The 27,165-nt window shown below is 42.4% G+C and overlaps 1 protein-coding gene across 2 annotated transcripts in view; it reads left to right on the top strand.

Annotated features, from left to right (window-relative positions):
- The first annotated feature begins 314 nt into the window (after positions 1–314).
- The window catches only part of cntn1a (contactin 1a), a 77,180-nt gene continuing 50,329 nt past the window's right edge, over positions 315–27,165 (top strand). The window contains exon 1 of one of the 2 annotated variants that reach the window (XM_072672185.1): positions 315–419. The gene's annotated coding sequence lies outside the window, so the exon portion shown is untranslated. The remainder of the gene's footprint in view (positions 420–27,165) is intronic. The other variant, XM_072672186.1, reaches the window with a different exon arrangement.

Genomic DNA, 27,165 nt, shown 5'->3' with positions numbered 1-27,165 from the left:
CTGACGGACGTGGTTTTGACCAATCACAGCTCTGTTGTTGTTAGCATAACCATAACACGTGTGCGTGTCTGGCAGCAGCGCTGGCTAATAGTAGCGCTCCCAGAGCCCCCCCGCCGCCCCGCCATGGAGACCGTTTCTAAGTATACTCCAATCAGGGCTCGCTCTGCAGACCGTCGCTAGGCGCACTCCAATCCCCGCGCCGTGGAAACCGTCTCCAAGTGTCCTCCAATCCGAGCGCTGTGGAAACAGTCGCTACGAGTCGACCAATCACGGCGCTCCGGAGACCGTCGCTTAGCGTCCTCCAATCAGTACGCGCTGGAGACGAGCAGCCCGCGCTGCGCGGCGGTGTGGCGACGCTGAGCTGCTGCAGGTGGGGCTCGGCAAGGGTACGCGCCGGACGGACCGTCCGTGTCTCGCAGGTAAGGACACTTTACCGGCCCGAGATTAGTGTGACCACTGCTGCTTCTGGAAGGGCCTCCAGAGGGAGGGCAGACAGGAGAGAGCCTCGCTGTCCGGGAGGATGGGTTATGGCGCTGCTGAGGAGGTACCGCAATGCAGAGCAGTTGTGGTCTGATTTGAGGAGTGGAGGTGTTTTACTTCACTGTTTCTCATGATGTGTTTGACCGTGTGGTCGTGGGCGGACATGAGGGTCACGCTCCGCCAGAGTGGCTCATTTGCTGCTGGAAGCGCCTCGCCTCCAGTCTGGGATGTCTTAGTTAGTAAGGCTGGCTTGTGTTTTGGGCCAGTTGGTGTTTGCACCTGTCCTGACAGAGTGATGCCACGGGCAGCACATTTAGTGGGTGGAAGCTGTTCAAAACATGTGTCTGCACTGACCCAGCCCTCGGGCATGTAGATGGAGAAATGCGTTCAGTGACAGCATCTCTGGTCCCCTGAGTAAGCGAGCTAGCTAGCTGGATAGATAGCTGGCATATCTCCTAACTGCAGTGCCGTAGGGGAGTCTCTGTCTAGGTACATGGGCGAGTCCGAGGGGCTCCAGGCGTGCAGACACAGCCCAGGCATGGACATTAGCTAGCTAGGTCTTAGACATATCACACGTCATGAGGCAGCCCCGGGTGTACCATGAAATGACCCCCACTCCACCTCATCCCACCAGTGCTGATATGGGAGGAGGTGACTGATGTTCTCCATCATCTCCGGCAGGGCAGGGTGATGCTCATGCTCACATGCCCATGGCCAGCAGCAGCAGGTGGGGTGCACTCTTCCACATTTGATGCCATGTCACACAGAGCTTTTGGGCGTTTTGGGTGGTGTAAGGATGCCATGCCATAGTTGAGACCTCTGTATCTCGGTCTGACCATCTGATAAGTCACAGTTTGCCCTTGAAAAAGCATATGACCCATCTCTGTCAGTCATACAGCAGAGCAGAGGCAGCTGTGCTATGCATTATGAAGTGGTATAGGCGGCCAGACTCAAAAACACTGCTGTTGCCAATCTCAGCATCCTGCTGTGGAGGAGCACATCACACAAACGGTGTACATTGGAGCGGAGCGATTAGCTAGCCTGTTTTAATTGCTTATCTCTCTGTAGTGTAGACAGAGTCCTCTTGAGATAGCTTAAAACCCTTCTTAGGCTGCCATCTTGCCTCCCCCCCCCCCCCCCCCAGTGCCCTGAGGGTAGTCCACACGCTCTAAAGACATGGAGGTTAGAAAAAAGCCCCTTTTTTATGACTCCTGCTGGGATGGGGCTTATGCCTCTGTGTTTTCTCTCAGGGGGGAAATGATTACACTGGACGGTTGGCTTGCACTCATTACATTAAGGTCAGTACAGTCAGACAGGAGTGCATATGGGAGAGAAGCACTTCAGACAATGGCACTCTCTTTAGGCATGTACATTAGGAGCCGGGTGCTTAATGCAGTTCCACAGGCTACCTTTTTCTTCTTCAAGCCTGGACGTCACACCGCGTAGTGAAAATGTGACAGTAGCTGTGACCTGTTGCCCTCCGTGCTCTGAAACAGCAGGATTGTGAAGCAGATAAATGTCAGCAGCAGCAAGCCCTTGTACTCAGCTGTCATCTGCAACCCGGTGGTCGCAGAGACCCCGGTGCTCGAAAGCTTCAGTGAAGGACATGGTACCATTTTGGCTTCTACCCTGAACCACATATGCATCTGGCTTTTAGTAAAAGGCTCCGTTGAGGGTTTCAGCTCTGGCATTTCCTGCTAAATGTTTGTTGGTCATCCAGAATTCCAGCCACATTTATAGCCATAAAAAAGTGTTTAGAGACACTTTCAGCTACGATGTGGTCAAATCGTCTCCAAAAACAGCCTAATAACTGCCATATTACTAAAAGGCACAACACTCCATTAGCAGGAGCATGCTGGCACTGAGGTCTGTAGTGCAGCTCGAGAACTGTGGCATGGTTCCATGCATACACCTATAACAGTCCTTATTTGTAGTGCACTGCTTTTGCAGAGGAGGAAGAGGGTAGCTTGTGGTTGCTAGAGCGGTGTCCTCATTTTTTAACCACTTGATAAATGCTTTGGGAGTTGCTGCTTTCAGTTCAGGTATGCACAGCACCCGTCGTGTTACACTCTTTAGCATTAGAAGTGAATACACGCTTAATGAACTGTCAGCACTAAACAGAGCCACTATTAATTGTGATCATATCATATTGCAGAAATCAGACCTGAAAAATGACGACGGGTCGACGGGTTCAAGTTGTTCAGGAAGTCCCGTACAGATCACAGTTCGCTTTATGCCATTAGACTGAACCTAGCATCGCGGAGCTGGACCAGCTTGTGCACATGAACATGTTGATTGGATTAAAAAACTTTAAGCAGTAGTTGTAAGCACTTTTTGCTGATTCTGTTAATTAGGTCTTCTTCATCTTATTTGTTTTCTAGTTCTAATCATTAGAAAAGGTTGTAAACCACTGCTAGGTGAAGTAAATGACATTGAAACCAGTAGAGTATTGGTAAATTGTGAGAGGATTGCTGTTTGGGCTCTAGATTCAAGCAGCCTCATTAAACATGAGCAATTACAAATGTATACACCAAGATGCTCCAAGTGGGTCAACTCATTCGTTCCTTTCTGTATTTCTCACTGTTGGTGATGCCGGAGATCAGATGTTGGAGATATCAGAGGTTGCAATGCTATCACATTGCATTTGGAGTTGGCCTTTTCTCCTCTATGAAACATAGAGGTTATCGTTCATGAAACGTTATCAGTAGATAATATTCCGTAAAAAAAAAAGATGTTAAAGTTGGACTGATATTTCGAACTGATATTAGCTTCTGATCTAGGTAGATGTAAGCAGCTGGAGTTGTTTGAGTTCTCCTCCATGTCACAGATTGGGGGGCAGAGTCACATGTCTATGGTAGTACTTTAACAGGACAGTACAGTTCTGTGAACAGAATTAAAAAAAAAAAACTAAATAGTCGACATGGGCAACAGTGTGTTAAACAGAGGTTCAGAATGTTGTTACCGATTCATTTGCAATTATTTGCCCAGCAAATATATCAAAATAAAGGTGCTAAAAAGAAGGACCACTTTTGGATTTTTGAATAAGCATTTCTGTAAGAGAGATGTGTAATTGTAAATAACCTTTCTTTAAAAAGCTTGTTTGTTTTTCGAATTGTTTTCCTTTTTCCTCCAATTTGGTTATGCCAGTCAACCTACCCGTTTATAACTCCCCCTAGGATTAGTAATGCTCCCGTCAATAGGAGGATAAGGACTTACCACATGTCTCCGCTGATACATGCAATGCCAGACACTGCCTTTTTTTAGCAGTGCCACTGATGCGACATCGCCGAGCAGCATGCAGTCCCCAGCTACAGCTAACAGACGCCTGTGCCGCCCAGCATTGCTTAAGAGTGATGAGGGGAGAGAGCGCCATCATCCCACCCACAGAGAGCATGGCCAGTTGTGCTTTCTCGAACTCCAGCTGGTGATGGCAAAGCAGCATGGCTCAGGATTCAAACCTGTGACCCCCGGGCCATAGTGGTAGCGCGTTAGACCACTGAGCCACTCTGAGCCCTGTAAAGAACCTTTAAATTGGTAAAGAACTTTACATTAGGTGAAGGGTATATAAACTATGAATGGATAATGTTGCAATAATTTTTCATTAAGTAAAAAAAATTTTGTTATGATACTCAGTATTATTTATCTGATCATATTGTGGATTACGTCCTTGCTTAGATGTTGTTTACAGTTAATTATGTATGTATGTATGTATGTAATAATGTAAGCTGCTGGAGTCTCTTTTGCAAGTGTGGTTCTTTAAGGAAACTTTCTTTAAGGAAATTCTTTGACATTTCTGTACACGGAAAATATCCGATATCTGCATCTGCCCACGATTTTTTATGATTTTCATATCGGTGCACTGCTAGTATTAGTGGTTACTCTCGTGTGATTTGAGAGTCACTGCTGCAGGATAAAGATAACTAATTGCATCTATAGGAGAAGCCACTCGGGTTTGACGGACAGCTTTGGCATTTGGCGGGCAGCAGAGGATTGACTGTGGCAGTGCTCATTTGTCTTCTGGCCAATGTCTGCCATAACAAAAGGGATGAGGTCTGAGTCGCACTTGCCCCCCCTTGTACCCTTCCTCGTGATGAACAATTAGTGTAACTCCTTGAAGCTTGTAAAGCTTGTGAGCATGCCCATTCTGCCTAAGTGACTAAATGCAGACACACATGCGAAGAAAAACTCATGTGAGCTCTGTGTAAAGAGCCAGCACACGTGAGGAGGCCCATAAACACGTGAGCCTGTTTTCCTGATGACGGCTGAAGATTAGTCAGCGATTTCGGTGGTGTCGATCAATACTTTCACTAATGGAATTGTTGTGAACGAAATGAGTACCCCTTCACTGACATGCATCTCCTCTGTCTGCATCAGGAGCGGGCAATAGGATTTGTGCCGTGTGGTTTCAACTAAAGGGGGGGGGTCTTATAGGTCCTGGATATCCATGGGGGATGAAACCTTGGCTGCAGTATGTGTGTAGGGGGGGGTGTTTCTTGGAGAAGCATATGTGTTTGTGTTTTGTGTGGGTGAATTGTGTGTGTGTGTGTGTGGTAGAGGGAATGTGTTATTCTGGATGACTCCCATGCCTCATCTATGTGGGGTTTCCATATCGTGACCATACGCTCTGCCCACACCGTCATGCTTTTCATTCTGATTCTGCTCTCCTCCTGTGAGTCTCTGAGACTAATGCTATAAAGCCATTCAGTTCTGCTTCCCCTCTCATCTCCCCTCCACTCCCACATCAGTGCAGGTGTCCCCTTTTACTGGAACTGTGTTACGTTACATGCTGAAGCTCACACCAGCCCCGCCACTCTCTAAATGGAATGAGATGTCAAAGTGAAGCTTTAGCTTTTTATTTATTTATTTATTTTTTAAATCACTAGGCCTGCCTTACATTACAGTCTGCCTTGTTGTTTTTCTCCTCCTTTTCTCTCCTACCACCCCCACCCCACTCTCTCTCTCTCTCTCTGGAATCTGTGAGTGTGACTCACCAAACTCTCCAGGTCATAATTTTACACCATCTGTATCTTCCGAGTGGCTGAAGATGGCAGCTTTACTGATGCTTAGACTCCTAAACATCTCATTAAGCTAATAAACTTAAATGCTCTTCTTGCTCTTGAAGAAATAAAGGAGGCCTAGACTTACTCCACCTAATCTCAGTCCAAATCTCAGATTTGTAATGCATAAGATAAGACTGTGAAAATGTTATTATACTGGTAAGAGTCTTTAGTGTTTAATGTCTGGCCAAATTTATTCATGTTGGCAAGAGAGCTTAAGAGCGTTTCAGGCGCTGTCTGGGTGATTGTTATCTATGAGATGCTCCTCTTTGATAAATACACTGATCCCCTTCAGACAACCAGGCCGTCCATCACAGTTGTCTGGATGCCAGCGTTGTGGTGCTGCAACAATCAGATTACTGTCCTCCTATTAGGAGAATGGGCCTGAGACTTTGACTCTCAAGTGATTGATGGGAATTAGTCATAGATATGCGTATCTATAAACTATGTCTGTGTAAATAATGCACTGCTCTTAAACCATCTGACAGAAAAGACCACATTAGAATCATATTTGAGTTAACTTAGCTTTGATATTGAAGTGTCAGGGAGTTCATCCTTGATGCTGGAGGAGAATCAGTATTTTTAGCCCGTGTGACACAATGGAGGTCTTAAGGGAAATGAGGGACTGATTTAGAAGTCGATTACAAAGGATTTGCCCTCCCCACTGCTAATTTCACTCTGAAGATCTTTTCAATGATTTCAGTGTTGCTGGCAGGCCATTTGGATGAAGCCAAACCAGATCATTCAGCCAGAAGTTAAAAAGTACCTTAGACAAGATCTCTGAACATGTCTGTCTTAGCATTATTGATTCCAGTAATCAACTTACATTCATTATAAGGTACCGATCAAAAGTTCTGCATGTTGGACTACACAAGCACTGATGATCAGCGCTTTTTCGTTGTGTTGTCTAATCAGAGTAATGACAAAACTGTGAGGTGACAAAAGTGTAGTGTATTTAACAGAATATAATTTTATATATGCTGTATTTCTATTTAGTAAATATTTGTGTTTTTACTACTGTGAGGGACTATGCACAATGAACCACTTACTACACAGCCCAGACGATATCCTCGACATGATCAGAAAAGCATATTGTGCATCATGGTAACAGAACTGATCACAATTTGATCAAATATCGTCATATTGACCATCCTGAATTGGGATGATTATTGAGATTGTTAATTGATACCCTATACCAAAATTTAGTGAAGAAACATTTCTAAGGATGGTTTTCAAAGGATGTCTTTTCTTTATCAAAATGGTGTTTTTCCCAATTTTGGCTTTGATAGATGCTATTTACAAATGAAATAACCAGAGCAGCATTGAGAGATGACATTATTAAAATAGGAGAATACATTAAATGGCAGAAATAGCCACAAATTTGCATCAACTTTAAGGGGTTAAATCTTGTGTTGACCTGAAGCCAGTTAGGCTTAATGCCACCTTCGTTCATCGCCATGGTGCGCAGCCCTAGGGCCTAGTTACTTACCCAAAGCATTTGTTAGAGTGGACATGTGCATGGCTAATATAACCCAATGAAGGTTTCACTGCCAAACTATAAATCATTCCTGATTACCTTTAATCAGAAATCACCCTGGCACCTTATTAGACCTTTTTAGGATGCCAAGCACCAGACAGTTCAGTGTAGCCCAATTATTTTGACACCTCTATAGTTAAGAAAACACTTCCTTTTCCTATAACGTGTTTCCATCAGGGTAATGAACGTTGTTCCAGCAGTTGCATCTGGTTCTTCTTATCTCTTTGAAACTTAAGCCCATTATTCCTGCTTTTGGACCTCCAGTAGTCCTGGATGTTTAAGGCTAATAACATGAGCAGAAAAATGAAGGCCTCATAGCGATACACTCCCCCATGCCATATTTCTCTCACACAAGCCTCATTATACATTTAGGGCATCCTGTTCCCCTCTGCCCAGCCTTGGATGGCTAAAGTTGTTGATCAGTAGTGTTCTTCTACGGATGGCTCCAGTGATGAACGGAAGCGTATTTAAGCCCAGAAATCCCATTACTGGTGCAGGAAGGGGGGGACGGACCAATAATACAGCACTTAGGGATCTCTGCTATCCCCAAGCGCTCGGCCTTGTTCAATCCATGCTCGTTTTCTGATGTTGTTTCAACAATTGCGCCCCGGTAAGAGAATGTTGTGTGTTTTGGCCTTCGTAATTCTCTCAGAGCTGTAAATATCCAGAGCTGCACTGTAAGGAAGTGATGTCTGTCCTGTGTTAATTCGTACGCTGAGTTATTAGATTTTGAATGGGCGTGTTGCTCTCCACCTGACAGGAACACTCCATCACTCACTCTCTCCGCAGCCAGGCTCCTGTTTATTCATGTCAGTTTTAATGATGGCCCCCGACGCCAAACCCTGACTGCTGTTGATTTACTATTCGGTTGGAGTCGCCATGGCCCCGGAAAAGTTAGTCTAATGCTTTGCTAATGAAGAACAAACGCAAATGTTCATAATGAGTTGATTGTGAGGGTTGTTGAAAAAAAGCAAAAAAGAATGTGACCATAATTTAAAACCAGCTTTGGACATGAATAGGCAAAGTGGTCCTAAATGTGTGTGTCTGTGTGTAGCTTTCAGCTCGGCCCTAAGCTGGCTGGTCGCTGTGTTCTTGGCTAAGGCAGCAGCCCTGACTGAATTTCCCTTTGAAGAGCTCATTGATGTCGGAACATTAGCATTCGCGGTGGGCGAGCGCGACAAACAGGTCGCTTTGCTGTTTCACGCCATTCCGCTCTGCGTCCTCAGGAGGATCTCAAAGGTCCTCCACGCTTTCTCTCCACGCTGCTGAATACGGAATGAGAGAGGATAAAGAACCCTAAGAAACCTGTGTGTCACTGCCTCCAAAAAACAAACTCCCTCTCTTTCTCTCTCTCTCTCACACACACACACACACACACACACACACACACACACACACACACACACATACATACACAGAAGTGCACTCACAATTAAACATGAGCCATCTAGTTTAGCCTCTTCAGAAAAACAGATGCAACTTCTGAGAAAACATCTGGAGCAGATTATGACGCTCATGTTCATATGAACTGACTGCAGGAGTTGAATGAATCTTGTGTTCCTGTGACGTGTTTCAGCTTTAGCACTTTCTCCTGGCTCACCAAAGTGCTCACCAAAGTGCAGGTTGTTTTAAGATGAGCTTTTTCCTTAACAGAGTTATCAGTTGAACCTGGAGAGCCTGTGTTTAATTCATGCAGGCTTCATTACTCTAGCTTGTCTTAGGGTGTATTGACATCTACCTTATGTGATCCAGACCTTCAGACTTTTCAGTTCAGTGTGCACCAAAGTAGCAGGTGTGAAAGATACCTTGGACTAAAAAGTGGGCTCAAAATTGAGTCAGACTAACAGATGTGGTCTTGTTCCGGATCAAGCTGAACCCTGGTTCGGTTCTTTTGCAGTATGAAGCCTTTTTATTTGTTATTGTTTTATTTGTTATTGTGTGACTTTTCAGAGCAATTACAGGAAGTTGAGGCAGGATATCGTAACCCATTAAATACCAGAGGAAGAAAAAGAAGAAGTACAAATCAGCCGCAGTAGCACACGGGGACGATTATAACTGCCAGCGAATTCAAACTAGCCGTGAGAACTGTTGGTGCTCATGGTAGGCAACATGGTGACAGTGTCAAGTATAGGAAGATGCAGTCCATGTGGGTGATGACGATGCGACATATGTACATCATGCAAATTAAAACTAACCAGATCAATTGATACAAAGTAACAAAACCATGAACCTTGGTTTCAGATGTGAAAACACCCTTGTTCTATTTAACAAAACGACGCCAGTACGAATGATTTGCATTGACCTAGTTTTTTTAACCCAATAAGGGTGACTTGGGTCAACCCCCCAAAAAAAACTGATTTCACGAACTGACATCTAACTAACATCTAGTGCAGCAGAATATCCCTGTGTCATGCTTTTCTAGAAGTATTAAAGGTTCCCATGGGAAATTATATAAGTGTGTTCTGTAAACAGGCCAATATTTGGACATTCATGATAGGACAGCGCAGTGAATACTTAGGGCCCAACAGTAATTATCCTGTGAGTTGTTATTCTCTTGGAGATGTTTGTGTGAGCATGTGTATGAGATGTATGACTACTTGTGTTGCAATCTGCCCAAGGAACATCAGAGTGATTCATTAGAATGTTCCTTTACTATGGAAATAGTACAAAGTAAAGTAAAACACCAATACCAGATTTGTGTCTGCATAATAAATTGTGCAAATCTAGTTCAAAGGTGCCGAATAATGCATTTATGCAAGTGTGGGTGAAATATGCACAGATGCTGTTTTACAAGCATATTTACTACTCTGTTATTTGACCTCAGAATGAAACACACTGGTTTTCCTTTTCTGGAAGTCTCGTGCAAAAAAGCTATATAGTTATATTGATCACAGAACCGTGGCGAGCTTGCAAAAACCGCATATTATGGCATGGTTTTAACACTGTAACAAAAATACTAAAATAGTGCTCCCACTGGGATAGCTTGTAGCCTAGCACCCACTCGTTTCCCCAGCTTTGGCTTCTCAAGTCTTACTGGGGAAAATAATGATACGCCAGCCCTTTCAATTCTCATGTGTGTTTAGCTCCAGTTTGATACTCAGCTCAGGTAGTCCAGTTTGTTTTGAAAGGAGCGGACAACTTGGAAAGAAGAGATGGTAAAAGCTGGTGGGTGTGCTTAGTGTTTAGCCTAGCACAGATACTATTAGCTGTCATACTGCCTGCATAGCGAAATGGTTTAGATGTAAACAAAGTCATTTATAGTAGATTGATGTGAAACCTGCTGTTCAAGAGAAAATGTACTGGTCATTTTGTATAGTTAAGAAAATTGTTATGCTTGCGGCCCTTGGTTTCTATCACCGCCAAGAAAATCTCAGTTGGCAAGGTTCTCTACAATCTGCAACCTCCCTATTATATCTGCGTATTTCCAGCTAAATCTTTGACCTATGCAGACATTTTGAAAATAACAGCCTTTGGCTTTTGACCAGCAACTGATCCTGATTCACGGGATTGAAAGTCCAGAAACCAGCTAAACCAAAATCCATATCCCCCCTTTTCACTTATCTTTAAACAAGTCATACATAATGAATCGGCCCCTGATTGTTGTGCTGGAGAAAGGAAGCGCACTGGACTGCTCCATGCTTTCAGAGTGAGGGGGCTAGGGGGAGAGAACAATTTCACATAATAGATTATTTATGTACAGCCTGTAATGACTGTGTGAGGTGGAGGGCAGTAGGAGGTGAGGTAGGCAGCACAGGGCGAGCGAGCATGGAAAACCTTATCTCTCAGAGACAGCCTCGACTACACAACGCAGGAGGACTCAGGAGAGATCTGGCTCTTTGAAAGTTTGATACACCGTAACTGTGATGGAGCACTTTGAGATGATCCCACACTTTTGAACAGAGTCAGAGTCAATGGGTGTGAGGACGAGAGAGAAATTCATCACATATTGTTGCTGTCGTAGCAACCTCATATCTCTGAAACGGGAGCTTTGTGAATTGTCTTTCATGTACATTGATGTAATGAGATTTTTCGACTCTTTTTATTGGTCCGTTAGGCATGAGATGTTTACAGAACAACCACTGATTTTTGATTGTTTGATAAAAGATAAAATTCAAATATATAGTCTTCCAGGAAGGTGATTCAGATTATCTATACTATTAGAAAGAGGGAGCAAGGATGTTCTTGAGATACACAAGAAGGTCTTTCAAGCAATTGGAATTCCCTTACTCTTTCCTTTCGGAAAATTAGTCCTAGACATCCAGACAGACATACTTTGTAGTCTGAACGTTTCTTACGCTAGTCTGTGTTTCTTGGTATAGCAGTTTTAGTGGGGATCTTGAGAAGACGAGACTGATATACAGCCTAAAATAGGGAATGTGTCATAAAACGGTTGACATTGAGAACTGTACTGGTGAACCTGTGGCAATGTGGGGGAGCTCGCCAGCGATGGCACTGTTGTTGTGGCCCGCCATCATGAGCATTACTAATACCTGCATGTGTTGCGGTTATTAAGCAGCAAAATGCAAAAATAGTTCAGAGAACCTGGGCTGAAGTTCCTGACAGACCTGCCTTGCTTAACATTCAGTAGTGGATTATACAAGTGATGGATAACAGAGAGCAGTAATGGTGGGGCGGGAATGTATTAGTCTGTGGGAAATCCTGGTTAAGAGAGACTTAAGGTGGTATTTGGGGTAAAAGTATTTCTACTCTGGCTCTCCACAAGTCCAGCAGATAGCAATTCAGATTAGCATCCTCAAAATAACGTCAACTGAGGATTGATTCATGAAAGAGTGTTCTACCCTGGCCCTCGTCCAGCTGCTATTGTCCGTCTTTCCACAAGGCACTCTACATGCAAACCCACCTCACTCTTTTAAAATCTTAATCATGAGTGATTATCATTGAGCTCTTTATCAGGACAATTAAGTGGGTTGGTACTTTTTATTATATAAATCAGTAATCTGAAGATGGAATATGCGCCTCCTCTCTAGTTTTTAAAGCCAGTACCTTTGATATATTTGAGCTTTTACTGACTTTATGTTCTTAGAAAAGCTGCTCAACTTTCCCCCCAGTCATGCTGCACCTGGATGAGCATGCGTAAAGTTCCTGATGTGAAATGCAGGGTCAGCTTTAAGGCAGATATATAGAGACCTGTATCATCCAAAAGGTTTGGACTGAGGGATCGTACAGGTGCTTTTTGTTTGGAAATGTGAGATGAGTACTGGAGTTTCTTTTCAATAGCAGTGTTTTAACTTCCATATTCTGCCAAAGTAGCTGTTGCAGTTAGCCTCAAAAGATTTATGCTGGTGTGTGTAATGCGTTTAGGGATCAAGGCTGTTACAAAACAGTTTGGGGATTTTGGAATTGGCTGGTTTTACAGCCAAGTTTTGGTTATGCGGGATTTTTATTTCAGCGAAGACAAAAGTAGTGCGTTACGTCCATGTACCAAACTCTCATTATTCATTATAATTATTAATTATGTACCTTAAATAAATATGAGGAAATCAAGAGGAGGGCAAATTCTTTTTCACAGCACAGTTAGAACAGTGAACTACTATCACAACAATCCACAAAGTGGATAGTCTAAGCTTGTCATGATTGCTGATTGATGAGATTGATATTAATCCTGAACAGTGAGTCATTTTCGTGGAACAGAATCATGCTGTGATTTATACATTTGAAGCGTGATGGATTTGCTGGGATTTCAGCTTGATACTCTGGTTTCCGAAATCAAGCCAACTACCAGAAATCCTTTGCTCAGGTGTGGCTTTCAGGTTTTTTGCCCAATTTTCTGTCTGTGAATACAGTTTTCTGCCTTGTCTTCACTTTTTGTTTTATTTTGTTTTGTTCTTTTGCTTTTTCCGTTTATGCCACTGGGAGTACTATGTAACCGTGGCTGGATATCATTTAATTAGTGACTCAAACAATAGGGAGAGCTGGGGGATGGGAGGATTATTAAAAATAAGTAAACAACCCAGCATGACTGTAGACCGTGGTACAGTTGGGAGATGCCCTGGAGGATACAGTAACTATCAGAGTGGCATATGGTCCAGCTGCAGACACTCAGAAAAAACTATTCTTTCTCCCCTAATGGCCTAACTGCGTTGTTTGTTTTCCCCATGTTTTATGAGAACGGCACCCCTCTGTGTCTTAGGAGGGCAGAGAACTTCTGCAGTTTCTGCCAACTCATACCATGGCCACTCTCAACAGTTGTTGACATATTCAGTGCAGTGTCGCAATGACCCTCGGGTGCTATGACTACGGTGTGCTAATGGTTGCAATCGAGATCCCAAATCGAATTATTCTCGACACTTCAGCGCTCCTCGTCCATGCATTCAATTTCCGCTTTAGTGTTTTCCCCCCATGGTCGCTTTTCCTGAAGGTCTCCCACCCTGTCAGCATGGTAGATTTTTCTTTGCCAGGCAAGTGGGACTAGAGGCTTGTGCTGCGCTGGCCTCCCCTGGGATTACCAATCTGGCAACAGACGGCAGACCGTGTGCGGTATTGCAATTTCCAGGGAAGGTAAAGCCGTAGAATGGAGTTTCATTGGGAAATACTTACTGTGTAATTGTAGGCCATTAGTGTTCAGTTTTATAAGATGTTATCGCAAGATGTTAAATAATAAATACATAATAGAGGGATTTCTAAGGCCACAGATGTTCAGAAACTGACAGGAATGATCAGTGGTATTTTTGTACTGGATTTCATCCAGCAATACAGTAGGCCGTCACAAAGGGCGCCCTGTAGTGCTCCTGAGAGGTCTGTGCCAGTCACCACAAAGCCTGGAGAATAAGAAGCACCCCATTATTCTGGTTTTAGGCAGTATATTTCTCCTGTATGTCTCTAAGTGCCTGCTGAAAAGACGCCACTCTATCGAGTCGAGAGGAGATGTCTGCAGTTGACAAGCCCTCTGGGAAAGTGTCTCGTGTTGGGACAAAGCACAAGAGACAATTACGGAATTATAGGGAGTTTGTGGGCGGTAAGATGCAGCCCTGGGGTGTCCAAAAACAATGCAGAACAGTCATCTTGAAAGCTTATTGATCTCTCTGTTAAACAATGCATGCAGGTTATTGACCCATATGCATTTATATGATTTTAGATTTATGAAATTATCTGATGTGGAAATTTTGATGTTCCCTCCCATGTAGAGACTTATGCTGAGGGTGGTACTTCATACTGTGGATACATGTTTTGTTAAGTATGGTTTGGTAGATGTGTGTTTGAATATCGCTGCTGTCCAATGAAAAACATGTATCTCCATTTTTGTCTGTTTTTAGTTTTCTCAATGGTGTGAACCCTGTAACTGCTTCCGTATCCTGTGTCAATGATTTCGGATGAAAGGACCAGTAGAAATGTTCTTAATTATTTTACATCCACTTTAGTTTAAAATCTCCTGTAAATTCACCATTTTGTAGATACAGGACCTGGACTGGGGGTTTACTGCTTGACCTTGTTTGTTAATTAGGTGTCAGACCTATTTTTCCAGTTGAGATAAAGATTGTGTCTGGGATCGCCAGAAGGCTCTTCACTTATTCAGAATGTGAAGTCTACTTTTCTGCTCTTGACTATTATTCTAAATATAGGACGTGTTTATGCATTTTTTACACAAGAATCAAAGAAATGGAAGCTCATGGGCAGCTTACATCTTAACTTAAAATACTGAGGCACAGAGCATTTTTCTGAATTTAATTAGTCTTTATTAATCCTTTCATTAGAATATTTTAGAGATTTAAAGAACCTTCACATGATGTTAAGCGTTAATACTAATTTAACATTTTACTTCATAAAAAATGTTCTTGAAGAAAGGATCCGTTTAAAGCAGCATTATGTGTAGAATTGGAGTTGTTTGCTCCTGGACTGGTTGTTCTGTGGCATTATTTCAAATATTTATTACTTTTTAAACTCTAGGTGGTAGTTTCAGACTTGAATTCCTCCCGTAACTTAAGAATAGCTTAGTTTGCATTGTTTTCCATGCATGTAGTAAATAATTATTGACAATTAAGATGTAATAAAGTCACATTTTGAAGTTGAAGTGTGTTGAAATTAAGAGATTTGAAGCGTCTTATGCTGTGAGTGCAATGTCTCTCAGTGTTTCTGCCCATATTGAATAAGTGGGTTTTGTTCACATAGCATGAAAATTGCCCCATATAATGTGCCTTCTAGCCTGCTCGCCTCATAAGACTCAGAGGTGAGCCACAGTGAGCTGTGAATATTTTCCCAAGCTTGTTTTCCTGTGGTTATATTGTGTCTAAATGAAATAATGCTTCAGATGAAAGTATGAAACGATGCTGTTATGGCTGTGTTGGCTGTATCTGTTGTGGGAATGAAGAAATGTTAAGTATGTGAATGGTCATGCTTTGTGGTGGAGGTTTGGCTGTTGCTGTTTTGTCACACACACATATTTCCAAAAGCTTTGTTTAATATTAAGAATGGAATATGTTTTCAAATATTTTCTTTCTACTGTCACATACAGTCATCTCCTTCTTCAGCTCACCTACATACTCTTAGACTGGAGCGTACAGTCCCTGTTATAGTAAGTAAGAACTCAATAATAAAAAACATGACTTCTAGAGTTTTCATTTTTTTTTCTGTTGTGTTAAAAGCGCACTGCATATTTTGACACACTTCCATCAGCCCGAATAATGACCTATATCTGGAGCTCCCTTATCAAAGGGAATTACAATTCAGACTTATCAGAGCGGTCAGAAAGCAGCAGCAATGGCTGAAAAAGCAGCCTAATGGTTCATTGTGAGAGGAATGTGGGCCATGCCACATGAGGAGACAGCTGTGTCTGTAGATTAGTCTGAGACATGGTGGTGTGTGACACAAGGTCAATAATGCCAGGGTGGACGCTGTGGTTTTGTTAATAAGATTGTCAGGCCTGAATCTGACAGAAAGAGGAGATACTCCCAGACAATAACATATCTTCAAATGGAACAAGAGCATCGTTGAGTTTTTTTTCATATTAATCTTAGAATAGTTGCATACACAATAACACAACACTGAAAAAATCACTAGTTTAAACATATCGTATCGTTTTGAGTTGTACCATGACTAACATTATTACCAAACGCTTGCTTTGATCTAATAGCACATGATAAAGCACTGCTTTATCTTTCTTTCAAATATTGTGTTTTATATTGTAATAAACTGAAATAATAAACATTGATATGTCAATGTGAGGCAAGTGTTCAGCAACTCCTTTTTGCTATATTGTACTGAAACTAATTCTGGGTCTGGATTTACAGAAGAGTCTTAAAAAGCCTAAAATAGTAATATATAATTAATAATTAGAGCTAGTTTAGTTTTTTTGACAAACATGTGTTCATAGATTTTTCTAACCTTACAATGTCCCCACATTTTATTTGGACCGTACATGTTCAGAGTCATATTTTGGAAGTAAAATATGTTTTTTTTTATGTCACGCAACAGTTCACGCAATCATATTTTCCTAGACGCATCTCTTGTTTCCTCCACTGTCACTATTTAAATTTTTGTTTACTAAAATATATTTGAACGATTTGCTCTCTATCCATTGCACAGATTTAAATGAATTATGGAAAATGAAAAACCTTCATTATAAGCTGAATTGTAGCATAAAAGACTACTTTACAGACAGCTTGATGGGAAACAACAATTTTAGGAAAATTAACAATAATATAATTTAGACAATAATTTAATATTTCATAAATAAATAAATAAATAAGATTTCTTAAAGAATATTTGAGAGATATAAAGTTTTTTGGGAAACTGCATTTAAGAAGATTGGTCCTCATTCATCAATGTCTTCCTAAGAATGTTCTCAAATGTGTTGTTGAGAAAGGTCCTTACAGTCTACATCAGATTTATGAGGAGTTTTTAAACTGCAGAACTGTTCTCAGCTCTGCTGTGATAATGATGGATCTCCCTGTTCTCACAAACTGAACACATCCCGGATAAGAAAACACTGCTGAACGTCAGAATCTTTGTGGAAACTGTGGGTTGTAGGAAGAAAGTTCTTCTTTAGAACGGTTGGTGAATGAGGCCCATTTATATGAATTTGTCAGTGTTTCCAATTCGTCTAAAGTGGTTTTATAAAAAAAGCATTAGTGAATCCAGCATTTTCTTTTTTTCCTGTATTTTCCTCACCTTTATTCACTCATCAGTTCATGCACTGGTCTCTCATGCATTTTTCTGACCATCGCTCACTGCATGTTGTTGTCCGAACCCTGCAGCTGTTAGCTGGTGGTTTAGGCTCTGTTTCAAACTGATAATGGCTCCTGCGCTCAGTACCCTCTTTCAAACTGGCACACCAGCCCTCCCTGTAGAGTAGGAGAGGACGTTTTCATATGCAGGCCTTCAATTCAGGATCCTTAGGGAGAATCACAGAAAGGCAGAAGTTGACACCAGCCTTTTCCTGGCATTACAGTGACTCCAACTTGTAAAGCTTCACTGCAGTCAGTTTCAGGGTGAAAGCACACGGCACACGGATTCCTGCAGCGGCTCCAGTCGGAAGTGGCTGTGAGTTGTTTTTGTGAGTGGGATACGCTAGCGTGCTCTGAAATGGCTAACTGCAGCTGCGTGATTACTCCTGTAATGTGGTGATCAATAGGCAGTGGCTGCGATCAGCAGGGCAAGGCGGATGTGTCTGCACTGCATTAATGATGCATGTTGGGCTGGCCGCAGCGCATAAGAGGAAACAGCCCACGGCGGCCGATTGGATACACTCGCTGGCCAGTTGGCCGCTGGGATTGTCGTGTCTCCTCTTTTATGTGTGTTCCAAGCAAGAAGAGGTCTTGGAGTAAGGTGAAAGGCTGCAGATGAAAGCTGACCTTCAGCTGTTCGTTTTTTCTCTGCTGTATTTGGTTGGTTTTATTTCTTCTGTTTGGAGTCATGCTTGTCTCGTTCCTGCGGTTGTTATTGTAAGGTCGCACCTTTGAGCCCCTCTGATTGGCTGGGCTATAAGAGAGAGGACAGAGAGCTTGCTTTCAGCTCTCGGTTGATGGAGGTAGTGTGATTGGACAGTTGCGTTGGAAAGCGACTGTTGTTTTCCCTTGCGTAGGATTTGGAATTTTTCGGCTTGCAGGTTGGGGATCAGCATGTGACCCTGTTTCGCTGTGGTTTTGGGTGTTTTTGTTGTTTTTCCACACGTGTGTGATGGTGATGGGGGTAGTGGTGGGCCGTTGGATGTGTGTGTGCCTGACAGTGTGCACTCAGGTCTCATCTCTGCAATGGAGCCTTAGGCTTCTGGGACCAGCATTATCGATAGCACACTTGGATGGACATAGCCTAGCAGGACTGTTTGTGTGTGTGTGTGTGTGTGTGTGTGTTCCTGCTGAGGCTAAGAGTAAGTATTAGGGAAAAAAAAAGTATTACATATATACATACTTGCTTATAATACAAAATACTGATTTATGGAAGTATCGCAATATTATGTTTTGCTATACTGTATCGATTTCCAATAGCACATAGATTTTTTATTAATAATTAATATGTAAAGATTGGTGGCAGACAGTGGTTTGTGTTGTGTGTAGTACACTTGTCTTCCGATCCCACGTAAAAATTCTGATTGCGTAAAAAGTCAACCCCCCGTTTACTCAGATTTGACATCGCAGTATGTCAGCTTGTTTACAGTATCGCAGTATAATACAATATATTGAACCGTAACCCCTGTATCACAATATGTATCCATATGTAGCTTCTTACCAATACACAACCCAGTTGGACATGTCCATGTATGACACTGTGTCCCGTCACTGTATTGAAAACAAACATGGGTTTGTGTTTACAGTGTGTGCTTTACTCTGCATGTGTACATTAATACTCTCACAGCGCTCCGTTTCTTCAAATAACGCCACTCATCTGAGCAGCGTGTGTAAATGCCAAATGCCGCCGTGCTAAACATGCCTAATGCCCTCTGAAATGCCAGAGCTTCACTATTCAGCATCTCATGGTGACCTTTTTTCTACTGGCTTTGCTTGCATATGTGATGTTGGATTTGCATTAGCTATGAATGAGGATTATGAAGCATGGTTACTCAGGCAACGGTTAGGAAAAAAAGATTAACACCAGACTGCACTTACAGTGGCATGCAAAAGTTTAAGCACCCTGGTGCTGTCAGGCCCCTTGTTCAAACATGGACTCCCGCCTTAGTTTCGTCATGTTCGTGTTCATGTGTGTTTGGTTCATTTCATGCGTGTAGACTCATGTTTCGGTTCTGATGGTTCTTTGTCCTTTTGTTTGGTTCATGTGTTTCACCTGGGACTGGGGGTACTTAAGGAGCCTCAACACCATGGTTCAGTGTCGAGAATTGTATCGTTTGGAACCTTGAGGTTGCCCGAGAGGTTCCCCGTACGACTAGAGGTGTGTTAAGGTCAGCTTCCGCTCTGTATCCGTGTTCAGGAGCAGGTCATCCGGTCGAGTGCTACTTAAGTTACCCCCTGTTTAACCCAGGCTCTGCCTGCAGGATTCCTTTTGTGTCCCCTTTTGGTTTCCCCCCAGGCGCTTGCCGTTCACGCCAGCTCAGCGTTTGATTCCTCCCAGTCCCAGGTTCGTTTGGTTTCGCCCTCTTGTCTGTCATGTTTGTGTTGTGTTTTCATTTGTACCCCATAGTTGCCTCATTTTGCCCTTTTATGTTACCTTGGTTTTTGTTAATAAACAACTTGCTTTGATTTCATCTCTGCGAGTGTTCATCCCTCTGTGTCTGGCCTAGCACGCCATTACAGGTCAGCCAACTGTTATTGTAAATAGTTAAGTGAGTAGAGCAAAAAAAGTATTACGTTAAAGATGAAATATTTCTTGTTTTAAGCAATATTTCCTTTTTATTTCCATTGTTTACCGTAAAAAAAAAAGAAAAAAGAAAAAGGAAAGGTTCTGGACATCCTGCATGGTCAGTATTTAGTACCTAAACTACATACTTTATACTTTTGCCAGGTGTCACAGCTTATAGCTAGCTATGTGTCCTTTAGTTCTTGTATGGGGGGAGTCCATTCTTTGTCCATTCTTTCTTGCAGACGGGTGTCTTGCATGCACTGCTCTTTTAAGGTCTATCCCCAGATTTTCAGTAATGTTTAGGTCAGGAACTGTGAGGTCAGTGATCAAACCTTCAGCTTGCACCTCTTGAGGTAGTCCACTGTGGAGTTTGAGCTCTGTGTAGGTCATTATCATGCCTTAGAACCCATCCTCTTTCATCTTCAGCTTTTTGCAGACGGTGTGTTTGCTTCCAAAATATGCTGGTATTAATTACATGCTGAATTTTGCCGGTATGAGGAGTCTGAGTATTCATAAAGGTTAGATATTTGCATCACCTGGCCTTTCCTAATGATAACTGCAAACAAGCCATAGCCCGACAAGCTAATTAAGGTCTGAGACCTTCATAAAAGTTATCTGAGAGCTCAGATATCTTGGGGTGCACAAAAATCTTTTTTAAATATTATGCATTTTTATGATCAGTTCTTAACTATTCACAGCAACAGGACATTTGCATGCCACTGTACATGCTTATCCTACCATGCCAGTATTCCCACAAAGACCAAAGCTCTGTTTCAAAAAATGAGAGCACTATGTTTATTTATAAGGGTACTGGTCTGTAAAGCATGTTCTTTCCCAAAGGCCTGAACTGGGAGCCATGATTTGTTTTAGTAAGCTGTTGTTTTTATTCCAACATTCTAGTATTTTTATGACTTTGCAGAAACGTAGACGTTCTCTAGAGCCCATAATCGGATTAAAGCCTACTCTACTGTTGTTGCCCCAGACCGAGTAGGTAATAACATGTTGATGGGGTGTTTTGTTTTCCTCTAAATAAACGGAACAGCCCTCTGAGGCAGCCTCTGCTTCAGCTCTTCTTCTCCTCTTCTGCCGACGGAAAAGAGTGGTTAATGTAAGCTACGCCTCCACCAGTAATTCTAACACTGTGCTTACCAGAAGAGCCTCATCTGGTTTAATGGAAAGTGGTATGGTGTCGTGGGCTGTCAGTATTGTGTGGTTAAGATGTGTTTTTTTGTGTCCTTGCTGCGGGTCTTTGGGGTCAGTCTGGTCAAGGAGATAAATGAATGCCTCTAAAAGGCAATGATGATAATGAAATGAGAGCAGTTAAGGTCCATTGGTTTGATTTAAGCAGACAGTGTTAGTTGGTGCTAAGTGATGAATACACCTTCATTATCCGTTATCCGTTACCTATAATCCGTTACCTATAACTACACGCTCACTTTACACAATGCGGCACTGATTCAGTCTATTGCATGTTTCTACCAACATAAAATACGCACTGGAAAAGAGAACTTTAATGAAGGATAGGTCGACCTTCAAAGGTATGTTCTGCTGAACTTGTACTAATCTGTTTATCTTTACCGCATTCACACGTCTAGGCTCTTCAGTTCTACTCCTGGTGGCCATACTAGTCTTAAGTTTAGAACGGACAAGCTAAGAATTAAGATGAGAGCCACACTGCAGGAGCAAATCCTTAATCCTGGGAATTGGAGGTTTGATACTGGTATTAACAGGCAAGTTGGGAAAATAACAGAAAAGGCTGGATGGGATATTGGAGGGAATTTTGTAACAAATCTCACACACACTTACACTGTGTGCTGTGATGATGTTAGCTGTGTGTTCCTTCCAGTGTGGCAGCAGAGTGTTGGAGGAGTTGGAGCATGATGCTTTTTATGGCCCATTTTTAAGCTTAGTAGTGTAAAAATAACGGTAGGTATCGGTATTGGTATCTGTCGATATTTGAGATTTCAGTATCATATTCAGCATTTGTCAGTTAATTCATATTAATAATTGACTATCAGTATATCATTTCTTTAGGTCTAATCTTGTCCATCATTAATAACTATGCTCAAGCTCAGCAAAGCTAAGCGTTTGATACAATCAATGACTTATTCTACACATACTCACCAGATAGAGATAAAATGCAGTATTCAAATACTTATTCATGGCTTATTGATGTGTGAGAGACATTCCCGTCCAGTAGTTACGCAATTTAGGAGTGATAGGGTACTTATGCACCACCATTGGCCTATATAATAATGCTTACTCCTGCCTCAGTGCTATCTGTGCTGGTGCCTCTGTAAAATTCATTGCTGTGTCCTTTTTCATGTTAGCAAATGAACCCAATGCTCTGTGACATCTCATTGCAACACAACTGTATGAATGAAACCCTGGGTGTATTAATCATTCAGAGGAAATTGTTAAGTTCAGCAAGGATTTGTCAGCCTTGACAATATATATATATAGTGGGTCTTAAGAAGAAATATTGGTGGATTTTAAAGGTCACTTGATGTAAAGGTAGTAAACCAACTCAAAGGTTCTTCACACTCATACATCTCTATTATTTTTAGTTCTTTATGAAACCAACAGTATTTCTTCTATGACTGACCTTTATTTTTAAGAGTGCAGTAAAATTGTTCAATAAGCCCAACCTGACAAGAGGTTCAGCACACAGGCCTGTTACTCTAATATAGCTGCCGCTTTAGTCAGTGCTTTGTGTATAGTGGGGGCAGTGTCTCAGCGGTTAGAGTGCCGGGATATCGATAACAGGGTTGTGGGTTTGATTCCCGGGCTCTGCAAGCTGCCACTGTTGGGCCCTTGAGCAAGGCCCTTTACCCTCTCTGCTCCCTGGGCGCTGGAGTTGGCATCCCACTGCTCTGGGAGTGTGTGTGCTCACTGCCCCTAGTTCACGTGTGTGTGAGTGTGTGTTCACTACCACAGATGGGTTAAATGCAGAGGACACATTTCGCTGTACATAGTACAGTGACAAATACGTGCACCTTTACTTTATAACAACATTGACGTCTGTGTTCCTTGTTTTCCCTTCAGGACTGTTTAAACTTTAAAAAAGTATATTCTTGTTTTTGCAAATGCTGGCCTACCTTACACTCGAGCCAGAGGGAAGCAGTTGCAAATGAAAATCCTTCCTTCCTTCCTTCTATTGCTGAATTACTGAATTGCTTCAGTAAGATGGATGGAAATGAGCTGGTGAGACTTTGCAGTGTTGTGGACAGTCAGTGAACAGAACATGATTACAGCCACTGAAATCAGATAATCCTAATCAATCCCCCAGCTCTGTTTATTTTCTCTTACCATTTCATTTTCAAGCAGTGGCAAAACTCTATCTGCCTATCTCCCTTTCCCTCTCTCTTTCTATGTTTCTGTATCTGTTTCCATCTTCCTCTCTTTCTCTCATTCTTTCTCCTTCTCCTTCCCCCCCCCCCACCAACCCCAACCACCTCTCTGATTACCCTATTCATCACCCTGTCAGAGTAACTAAGTGAAGCCTTGCATCTGAAAATGAGAAAAGAAAGTCTGGAAAATACAAATGTACTGAACTGAGACATCTGTCTTTAGGACTGGATGAAGTTCAGGTCATGTAGAAACAGAATGTGTAAAAAAAAACTACTCAGAACTGCTCATCATAAAGCTCACTGAGATGAGGCCAGTTATAACACAGTGTATGAGGTCAGTACAGTTAAAGACTCAAGACTGTGGTTGGGACGGTAGGTATATAGCAGTGGGTAGACTGGGTTTAGGTTCCCAGTCCCATTCTTTCCATTCTTTTACTGTGATATTGTACAAAGCCAAACCAGTGCACTAATCTTACCTTAAATGTTAAAAGGAATATTTAATCCTTAACTTTATTTATTTTGAAGAGATCAGTTCATCTCCTACTCAATTACTCTTTTACTCTCTGTAAAAGAAATTTAGACTAGGAAAGTTACAACACATGTTATAGAAGATGCATTCACCTACCTTTGTAGCGGGATATATAAATACAGTGAGTCCAAGAAGTATTTGATCCCTTGCTGATTTTCTTTGTTTGCCCACTAATAAAGACACTATCCTTCTGCACTTTTAATGGTAGATATATTCTAACATGGAGAGACAGAATATCAAGACAAAAATCCAGAATATAATTTTAAAGAATATATTTTAATTAATTTGTATTTCAATGAGGAAAATAAGTATTTGATCCCTCTTGCCAAACACACTCAATACTTAGTGGCAAAGCCTTTGTTTGCAAGCACAGCGGTGAGACGTTTGTTGTAGTTAACCACAAGTTTAGCACACACACCAGGGGGAATTTTGGCCCACTCTTCTTTGCAGATCCTCTCTAAATCATGAAGGTTGGTGGGCTGTCGCTTGGCAACTCTGACCTTCAGCTCCCTCCATAGATTTTCGATCGGATTGAGGTCTGGCGACTGGCTGGGCCACTCCATGACCTTAATGTGATTTTTCTTGAGCCAATCCTTTGTTGCCTTTGCTGTATGTTTAGGGTCGTTATCATGTTGGAAGACCCAACCACGGCCCATTTTCAGATCCCTGGCAGAGGGGAGGAGGTTGTCCCTCAGGATTGTGCGGTACATGGCTCCATCCATCTTCCCAGTGATGCGGTGAAGTAGCCCTGTACCCTTGGCAGAGAAACACCCCCAAAACATTATGCTTCCACCTCCATGCTTGACGGTGGGCACAGTGTTCTTGGGGTCATAGGCAGCATTTTTCTTCCTCCACACATGGCGGGTGGAGTTGAGGCCAAAAAGTTCAATTTTGGTCTCGTCTGACCACAAAACCTTCTCCCAATAACTTGGTTCATCTTTCAAATGATCATTGGCATACTTGAGGCGCGCCTCCACATGTGCTCTCTTCAGCAGGGGTACCTTTCGGGCACTGCAGGATGTGAATCCATTGTTGCGCAAAGTGTTGCCAATTGTTTCCTTGCAAACTGTGGTCCCAGCTGCCTTCAGGTCATTTGCTAACTCCTGCCGAGTGGTTGCAGGACGATTTCTGACTGTTCTCAGCATCATTGCCACCCCACGAGGCGAAATCTTCTTTGGAGCACCGGGCCGAGGTCTGTTGATTGTCATGTTATACTCTTTAAACTTTCTGATAATTGCACCAATAGTTGTTACTTTCACATCCAACACCTTACTAATCTTTTTGTAGCCCATTCCAGCTTTGTGAAGGTCAACAATTCTGACTCTGAGGTCCTGTGACAGCTCTTTGGTTTTACCCATGTTGGAGACTTGAAATCTGTGTGATCTGTCTGATTCTGTGGACAGGTGTTTTTCACACAAGTGATTAGTGAGAACAGGTGGCTTCAGGTCAGGTAACAAGTTGATTGGGAGTGTCTAACTGGTCTGTAAAAGCCAGAACTGCTAATGAATACTAAGGGATCAAATACTTATTTCACTCCATGAAATACAAATCAATTAATATATATTCCTTAGATTTATTTTCTGGATTTTCTTTTTAATATTCTGTCTCTCCATGTAAGAATACATCTACCATTAAAAGTATAGAATGATCATGTCTTTATTAGTGGGCCAACGAAGAAAATCAGCAAGGGATCAAATACTTCTTGGACTCACTGTATATCCTAATATTGCTTTCAGTTTGTACAATCCTGATGACATATGGTGTCATTTATTTCCCCAAATCAGGTTTAATCCAGTCACAATGCAAAACATGGAAAATGCAACATCTCAAAAGTGAAGCAATCACAAGTCTAGCGCCTCAGCTGGTTGGTTGCAGTATGATGTGTAGCTCCGCCAATCCCCCTATCTTTCAATGACAAAACAATTAATTTTTCCTCTAATCTTTTCTAATCCATCTCCAGTGTCTAATTCCAACATTTAGTTTTCCCTGCTAATTCCCTGCACATTTTTTACTTTCCCCCAAGAAATTGACAGCCTTGACTGGAAGACACTGTCTGCAGAATTACATGGAGCAGCTGAGTTGTAGTAGAACTTACCTGAGCTGCACTTTTACTGTTGAAACATTCCACTCACTGAACAAGCTGGATATCCAGGGGAAAAATCAGCTTTGCTTCTGGGCTGTGAGCTCAATGAAGGCGGTCTAAGACACGCTTGGTCTGGGAGAAGGGGGCAGGTCTACCAAATGAGTAGGTGAGTCTGGCTCCAGTTTTCATCTCTACTGCATAGACTCTGGTTGCAAATTTGACAACATAACGAACAATGTTGGCATTGTTTCTACAGAACGGGAGGGAATGGAACCACGGTGTCCATGTTTTCTACAGTCATTGGTTCTTGAACAGATGAATTTCCTTCTGGGATAGCCCCTCCCCTCCTTTGTTAGATAAGATGATAGGCATACATAGGTATGGGTTGAAACAAGTGTGAAGGTTTGATGAATGAGTAACCCCAAACCAATCAGTCTTCCTCTCCTCATTCCTCTCCCCTCTACTTCTTTTAATCCTTCACTGGTCCAGACGTTTTATTAAAGCCTGGTGCAGAATGCTAGAAGGCTTGAAGCGGTGGCAGCCGTCCAGGGCCATGCTGCATGCTGATTAATTAACCACTGTTTAATATTCTGTCCGTTTATGCTTGGGTTGACATAAGTGGCTGTGCTTACTCAAGTGCTGCCATGCAGGCTTGAGCTATATAAAGAGTGTGTTCACGCTTTGAACACATAGGAACTTATGTACATACATGATGTACATAAGGAATTTTTCCAGGGTCTAAAAGCCATCCCCTTTGAACTGCAAATGTCTGTGGCCTATAAAACTCTACTGCTGATGTGAAAGCTTCATCAAACGGAATGCTAATGCCACGTTGACTCTTTAGATGGAGCCTCTCAAGGTCTAGTCCAGTGCTGGAGTGATGACTAGACTGGGCTGAAAGGGATGGGGAAGCAGAGGAGGCGGGAGGTGAAGGATAGCTTAAGAGATTAGAAACTCCCCTGTCTGCTTTAGAAGGGTCGACCTCGTTGTCAGAACGCTCCCAGCAGGGTTTCTGCTTAAAAAGCTAGCTAGCATTAGCATAGCCGTCCACCCGTCAAAGGAGTTAATCTCCCCTCTCCGTAACTTGGACTGTATTTCCATCCTGTGCAGCTTGTCTGTGTGAGACACAATGGACTTGGAGGATTTAGGACGTTTGGCAGCGCTCTTGTTTTTAGGAGGGAAGGGGAAAGCCTGCTAAGTAGCTCGTTTCGCTGCATAGAACAATCCTGAAGCATGAGACTCTCCTGTGCAATGTATTAGAGCGAGAAATATGCTTCTGAACTGGGAAGGCAGACAGCTCATCCCCTTTTCTGGAGCCTACCTGTATTAGCGTTAATGAGCTATTGTAAAGAGCACAACAAAACACTGGACTCTCCTCAAGA

The sequence above is a fragment of the Salminus brasiliensis genome, chromosome 2 (genome assembly GCF_030463535.1).
Source record: "Salminus brasiliensis chromosome 2, fSalBra1.hap2, whole genome shotgun sequence".
NCBI lineage: Eukaryota > Metazoa > Chordata > Actinopteri > Characiformes > Bryconidae > Salminus > Salminus brasiliensis.
Note: the sequence above shows the minus strand (reverse complement) of the source record. Positions and strands in the feature narration are given on the sequence as shown.